This window comes from Hipposideros armiger, unplaced genomic scaffold, assembly GCF_001890085.2.
Source record: "Hipposideros armiger isolate ML-2016 unplaced genomic scaffold, ASM189008v1 scaffold_291, whole genome shotgun sequence".
Lineage (NCBI taxonomy): Eukaryota > Metazoa > Chordata > Mammalia > Chiroptera > Hipposideridae > Hipposideros > Hipposideros armiger.
In genome coordinates this window covers 2,542,891-2,550,771 of record NW_017731641.1, presented here as the reverse complement: position 1 = coordinate 2,550,771, position 7,881 = coordinate 2,542,891, and the positions used below count along the sequence as shown (strand labels likewise).

At 40.7% G+C, this 7,881-nt stretch overlaps 1 pseudogene; it reads left to right on the top strand.

The window, feature by feature from the left end:
- The first annotated feature begins 6,749 nt into the window (after nt 1-6,749).
- LOC109391378 (40S ribosomal protein SA pseudogene) lies at nt 6,750-7,639 on the top strand (annotated as a pseudogene).
- Nucleotides 7,640-7,881: the final 242 nt, after the last annotated feature.

Sequence of the window (7,881 nt, the reverse complement as noted above, 5' to 3'; positions counted from 1 at the left end):
TCAGTGCAGAACACTCCTTACCTCTTACCTTAAAGTGCTGCAATTTAATGAACATTAGCACATGAAATCCAATACGTAGCTGTAAGGTATTTCAATATTCTTGAAAGCCAAAAATCTGTTTATCTTGGACCTTTTAACTTAAAAATCTCAGCGGATTCCCCCCCACCCCCCAGATTTTCATAAGCTATGCAACACGTTTTAAAATAGCAAACATAGGTTTTGTTTTTTAAAAAATAGAGCTGAGGTCAGCTACATTTTTAACTGAGAGTGACCAAGAGAATGACGTAGTTGTCATTGGAAAGCTAAAGGAATAAGCAATAAGGATGAACTAGAGGAGATAATGATCTTCGTATCCCGTATTAAAATGCCACCATAGTTTCTAAGTTACTGGTATGCAGAAACATAAAGAAGTTCCAGAATTTATGCTATCTCTTCCTCTTTTTCTAAGAAAAAGATACAATCTAGCACCTTAGTTAAGAATACAGATTCTAGAGTCAGAATGCTGGGCTTCAAATTCTAGTTCTGCCATCTCAGCCAACTTCACCAAACTCTCAGTGCCTTCATCTATAAGATGAGGATGACCTCACAGCTTTCTTGTGAGAACTGAGTTAATACAGGTAACTCCTTAAAATGATGCCTGGTTCACAGTTAACGTTGTGTGAGCATTAGCTATTATCTCACTTAGCCTATACTCTAGTTAATAGAGTCTTTCTTCCCTTTGTCGCTTTCTCTCCACCACTGGTTTTCAATGTTCTCATTTTCAGTTGTCTTAAGGGCTGTAGTGGAATCTCAAACACCTATCAAAGCAAATTCAGCCCAGCAGTAAGTTTTTTCATGTCATGTTTTGTGTGTATGTAAGGGAGAATCATGCTAAAATCACACAATCAGAGACTCTAGAGAGTTTTTTTTTTAATTTCAATTACAGTTGATATTCAATATTATATTGGTTTCAGGTGTACAGCATAGTGGTTAGACATGTATATAAAAATAAAAAAAGTGGTCCAAAGAGTTTTAAAATCACTACTTATTCCACTCTCCTTTTCTCAACAAGCCTAAAAAAAATTATTCCCTCCTTTTATTGTTAATTCTGATGATTCTCAAATTAACTCTGACTGATCAGGAAACCTTCCTAGATACTGAAGTGGGTTGACTGAGAAGTCTCCCTTCCCACAAACTTCTATGTCTAGACATTATTACCTATATACCTTCCCCTTTATTCCCACACCCATCATTCTACCCAATGAGAAAATGTTTCAAAAATAAAATTTCCAGTAACACCCTAAAGTTAAAACAAAGCCAATAATGCAGAAGTTATTACTGTGTACTACATAGTATAGAGGCATTATGATATAGGCAGCCAGGATTGGATGTGTCATGTTGGCTTATGGCTGATCCTGATTTCCAGGCTTGTGTGATGCGCTTGTTCAAGACTTCATAATTCAATCAGAATTTATTGAATAGTTACTGTGTTTCAAGTGACGTGCTACACCTTTTATTGGGATCTGAATGATAGTTGTAAGTTGATAAAAACCTATTTGAGAGATAACATGAAATATCTCAAAAAGAAAATAATGTGCAATAGGGTACAGAACCATACACACGACCTGTAAACTATCAGCTTTTCCCCTTAATTGTATCATTCCCCTCATCCATTTCCTCCACAGTTTGGATCAACTGTTTGTTTTCCCAGCTTTTTCATGAAGCCTCCCCTAACCATTTGGACAGAAAGAAGTCTAATGTCACAACCTAGCACTTCACATTAATGTTTTCTGTTTTGAAAGCTTAGCTAATTCTGTTGCGTATTTTCTTACTGTGTTTTATGACAATCAGCATGTTTGTTCCTTCGTCTTTTTTTTTCCTTTATGTTTCCACGTCAGGTCCTGTTACCTTTACCTCTAAAATATTTCCCAAATCTCACCACTTCTCAGCCCTAGTCCAAATCTCCATCATGTCTTTACTGGACAAGTGTACTTCCTGCTTGCAACTTGCCTGCCTACACAGTAGCCAAAGTGAACTTAGTTTTAAAAAAAGTTTCCTTGTGAAATATAACATGCATATAGAGGAATACATAAAACATACATGTAGAACTACTACATGAATTATTATAAAGCAAATACTACATAACTACCATCCAGGTCAAGAAATACAGAGGGTGCCCCCAAAAATGTATACACATTTTAAGAAAGGAAAAACCTATTAAAATTGTAATACTCAATATACCAATAAAAAAAGATGAATACAAGTCACATTTGACTTCTGCAGTTAGAAGAGGTGCTCAAAGTGGTTACCATCAGCATCCAGACACTTCTGATTATGGCGAACTACTGCTTGAGCAACGTTGACTGAAGTGTCCACTTATATATGTTTTTTTGGTACCTCCGGCAGAACATAGCCAGCACTCTAGAAGCCCTGCCTCACAACTCCTGCTGTTGTTAACCCCTATTTCCTTTCTACAGATAACCACTATCCTGACTTACCTCTCTTTATAGTTGATCACTTTTTTCAAAGTTTTCTCTGGTTTTGAATGTTTTGTAAATGAAATCATGTATTCTGTGTCTGGTTTATTTCATTCAGTATTATGTTTTTAATTATGATTCATCTATTCTATATGAGGCTTTAGTTTATTCATTTTGTTGCTGTAAAATTCTCTACTTTATGGATATATCACATTTTGTTTATCCACCCTACTGTTGAATTTTTGGGTTGTCTCTAATTTAGGATATTATGAGCAATGCCGCTACAAATATTCTTGTACGTGTCTCCTAGTGCACATGTGCAAGTATTTCTGCAGAGTGTATACCTTCTTCCATCCATCCATCCCTCCCTTTTCTTCATTATTTCCATGTGGATGCCTGATTATTCGAACTCCATTTACTGAAGAGACCATTCTTTCCCTCCCTCTTTGGCAAAGCCATCTTTGACATAAATCAATGTCCATATGCCTGTGGGTCTGTTTCTGGGCTCTTCTGTTACACTGGTCTATTTGTCTATCTGTTTTTCTATTTGTGTTCCTTGTGGCAATATCACACTGCCCTAATAATGTGTCACACTGGCTTTATGGTAAGTCTCATGTCAAGTAGAGAAAGTCCCTCCTCTTCCCGTTCCTCCTCCTTCAAAAGTGGCTTGCTATTCTGATCCTTTGCACTTCCGTATACATTTTGGAATTAGCTTGTCAAGGTCTACAGAAAAAGCTGTGGGTATTTTGGTTGGTATTGTATTGAATCTATGGACCAATTTGAGAAAAACTGACATCTTTATAATAGTTGGTCTTCCAATCCTTGAAAATGATATATCCCTTCATTTATTTAGTTTTTTGTTTTTCCCAATAAAGTTTTATAGTTTTCTGCATAATGTTCTCATACATTTTTTTGTTGGGTTTATTCCTAGGTAGTTGGTATTTTTTGACACTCTTGTAAATGGTATCGTTTTTACAATTTTATTTTCTAATTGTTTTTACTGGTACAGTAGCTCCCCACCCCCATTGGTGTTTTCACTTTCTGTGGTTTCAGTCACCTGTGGTCAGCTGCAGTTCGAAAATATTAAATGGAAAATTCCAGAGATAAACAATTCATAAGTTTTAAATTGTGTGACGTTCTGAGCATGATGAAATCCCATGGCATCCCACTGTGTCCTGCCCAGGACGTGACTCATCCCTTTGTCCAACGTCTCCACAGTTAGTCACATAGGAGCCCTCTGGGCTATCAGATTGACTGTTGCGGTATCGAAGTGCTTATGTTCAGGTCACCCTTATTTTACTTAGTTATAGCCCCAAAGCTCAAGAATAATGATGCTGACAATTCGAATATGCCAAAGAGAGGCTGTAAAATACTTCCTTTAAGTGAAAAAGTGAAAGTTCTTGACTTAATAAGGAAAGAAAAAAATTGTACGCTTAAGTTGCTAAGATTTACAGTAAGACCGAATCTTCTATCCATGAAACTGTGAAGAAGGGAAAAGAAATGCATGCTACTTTGACTGTAGCACCTCAAACTGCAAAAATTATGGCAACAGTGCATGATACATGCTTAGTTATGATGGAAAAGTCATTAAATTTGTGGGTGGAAGACAGGAACCGAAAACATGTTCTGATTGATGGCAGTGTGTTGAGCCAGAAAGCATTGAGCCTATACAAAGACTTCAGCAAGGGATCCACTGGAGAGACACCAAGCCATTTACTGCAAGTAAGGGATAAAGGTTATAATAAGACAGGGAGAGAGAGAGAGAGAGAGAGAGAGAGAGAGAGAGAGAGAGGAGAGAGAGAGAGAAAGAGAGCCCCACATTCACATAACTTTTATTACAGTTTATTGTTATAATTGTTCTATTTTATTATTAGTTATTGTTAATCTCTTACTGTTCCTAAATAATAAACCTTACCATAGGTATGTATGTATAGAAAAAAACATAGCATACACAGGGTTAGGTACTATGCATGGCTTCAGGTGTCCACTAGCGGTCTTGGCATGTATGGAACATATTGGCATGTGTGCACATTATCTGACATTCTTCCAACAAGAAATCAAGTCTGTGTTCCCTCCCCTTGCTCCTGGGTGAATCTTTGTGACTACCTTAATGAACCAAATGTGGTTGAAGTGACACTGGCTTTTAAGGCTAGGTTTAGAAATACCCTGAAGCTTCTGTCAGTTTCTCCTGAGGTACCTTGAAAACCCTCCAGATTTCATGTAAGAAGTTGGGCTACCTTAAGTCTACATGGAGAGCCCACAGAGAGAGAAAGAGAGAAAGAAAGGTAGCCAAGGAGTCAGGTATGTTCCCGCCTCCAGTGGTTTGTCTCCCTAGCCCAGACTCTAAATATGTGATTGAAGATGCTTTGAGATGACCCCAGCACCAGCCACCAACTGCCTATAACCACATGAGAGACATAGCAAGAGCTCTTAGCTAACTCCAGGCACCCCTGGGTTCATAAGCAAAATGAATGATTGTTGTTCTGTGCCACTTTTAGCGTGTTTTGTTATGCAGTGATGGATAACAATGGCCTATATATAATTCCTTTTCTACCTACCACGTCTCTACTCCCACCTTAAATACACTCCAGCCACACTGGCTTTGTATCTGTCCTATCAAACAAGTCAAGCTTATTTTTGTTTTGGGGCCTTTGGACTTGTATATCCTTACCTGAGAACACGCTTATCTTAGCTCTTCAAGTGATAGCCTCCTCCTCATAATTCATCTCCTCAAATGTCACCTCCTTTTAGACAAGCCTTTACTGCCTATTACATTGCCATTTTATTTGGTCGACACACATTTTCCGAAATAATTTACCATATTACTTTTTCTTTCATGTATTTGTTATCTTCCATCCCCCTCTAGAATGTAGGCTGTTTGAAGTCAAGGATTTTGTCCATTTTGTTCATTTCTAATAGATCCAGCACTTAAAATAGTGCCAAGCAGCCTTTCATCATTGATCTAGATGGAGTAATGGTCACTAGATATACCCACCCACCTTAAATAACTAGAAAACTTGACAAAATATGTGAAGCAATGGTTTTCAACACATAGAACATCAGACAATGAAGGACAGTGAACTCTGAGAGCTGGAACACAAAGTGATTGTGGTAATGGTTTCACAGACGTGGGCATATGTTACAGATGATCAAATTGTACACTTTAAATATGTACAGTTCATTGTATGTTAATTATACCTCAATAAAGCTATTATAAAAAAGTAGTTCCAGGGCCGGCCGAGTGGCGCGATGGTTAAGAACTCGCTTGGGATGCCAGAGGGCCCCGGTTCGGATCCCACATATGAGGGCCAGTGACACTGCCCTCTGCAGCTAAGATGCTGAACAACAGCTCAACCTGGAGCTGGGCTGCCTTGAATAGCTGGCGACGGCGTGGGCTGCAGTCCCTGTGGCAGTGGATTGCCATGGGCTACCGTGTGTGGCCAGCAGCCAGCGTGAGCGGCCAGCCGCCGCAGTGAGCGGCCGTCCAGAAGCCGGCGACTGATCTGCCTCGCCAGAGAAGAGCGCAATGATGGTGCCAACTTGGGCCAGTGAAGCAACATCCTCCACAACTAGATTGAAGAACAAAAAAACGACAGCAACTTGTCTGTTCCCCTTTCCCCCATTCCCCAGCACTGTTCCCATCCCCCCAATTCCCCAATAAAAAAATTTAAAAAAAAAAAAAAAGTTGTTCCAGGGCCAGCCAAGGAGTGCCTTGGTTAAGAGTTGGCCTGGGATGCCAGCTCTGAGCAACGAGGCCCCGGTTCGGATCCCATATGAGGGCCAGTGACGCTGCTCCCTCTACAGCTAAGATGGTGAACAACAGCTCGACCTGGAGCTGGGCTGCCGTGAGTCACCGGCGAGGGCATAGGCTGCAGCCCCTTCTGCAGTGGGCTGCTGTGAGCTGCTGTGAGCGGCCGTCTAATGGCCGGCAATCGACTGCCTCACCTGGGAAGAGCGCAATGATAATACCAACATGGGCCAGTGAAGCGACGTCCTCCACAACTAGACTGAAGAACAAAAGGACAGCAACTTGTCTGTTCCCCTGCCCCAATTCTCCAATAAAATCTTTAAAAAAAATTGTTTCAGGCAAATAATAAGCATTCAATAAATACTTGTGGACTGGCCATTGACTTTCTTGGACTGTGATTTCTTAGTGGTGAGGGATTGATTTTTCTATACATATTCATGTAATACCCAGCAAAGTACCATGTTGGGCTTTTTCTGCACTACCCAGAGAAGGACCCATACGGTGTTGTTCTTAGTACCCACATAACTTAAAGGGAATCTTTCACAATGTCCAGAGCCCTTGATGTCCTGTAATCCAAAAAAATGAAGGAGGAGGATGTCCTCAAATTCCTTGCAGCAGGAACCCACTTAGGTGTCACCAACCTTGACTTCCAAATGGAACAGTACATCTATCAATGGAAAAGTGATGGCATCTACAGCATAAATCTGAAGAGAACCTGGGAGAAGCTTCTGATAGCCGCTCGTGCCATTGTTGACATTGAAAACTCAGCTGATGTCAGTGTCACATTGTCCAAGAATACCAGCCAGCGAGCTGTGCTGAAGTTTGCTGCTGCCACTAGAGCCACTCGTATTGCTGGTCACTTCACTCCTGGGACCTTCACTAAACAGATCCTGGCAGCCTCCCGGGAGCCGACACTTCTGGTGGTTACTGATCCCAGAGCTGACCACCAGCCTCTCACAGAGGAGTCTTATGTTAACCTGTCGACCATTTGCTCTGTGTAACACAGACTCTTCTCTGTGCTATGTGGACATTGCCATCCCTTGCAACAAGGGCACTCACTCTGTGGGTCTGGTGGGATGTTGGCCCGGGAAGTTCTGAGCATGCGTGGCACCATCTCCCGCAAGCACCTGTGGGGGTTCATGCCTGACCTCTACTTCTACGGAGACCCTTATGAAATTGAAAAGGAAGAGCAGGCCGCTGCTGAAAAGGCTATGACCAAGAAGGAATTTCAGGGTGAATGGACTGCTCCAGCTCCCGAGTTCACTGCTGCTCAACCTGAGGTCGCAGACTGGTCTGAAAGCAAGCAGGTGTCCTCTGTGCCTAATCAGCAGTTTCCTACGGAAGGCTGGAGTGCTCAGCTGCCCCTGAAGACTGGTCTGCAGCCCCCACTGCTCAGGCCACTGAATGGGTAGGAAAAACCACTGAGTGGTCCTAAGCTATTCTTCCACACACTCTTATGCAAAATGGAAATAAGGGTGATGGAAAACAAACAGATACTAAAAAAAAAAAAAAGTATGTTGGAACAAGTATTCAAAAGCTATTTTATAAATATTATAACAAAACATCATTACATATCCATTTGATTAATGTCATTTAACTGGGACTAAAGATAATATATTTTTTCTGACAAAATGTTTAACTTCATTAGCAATTGAAAAAATACAAATTAAAATAATG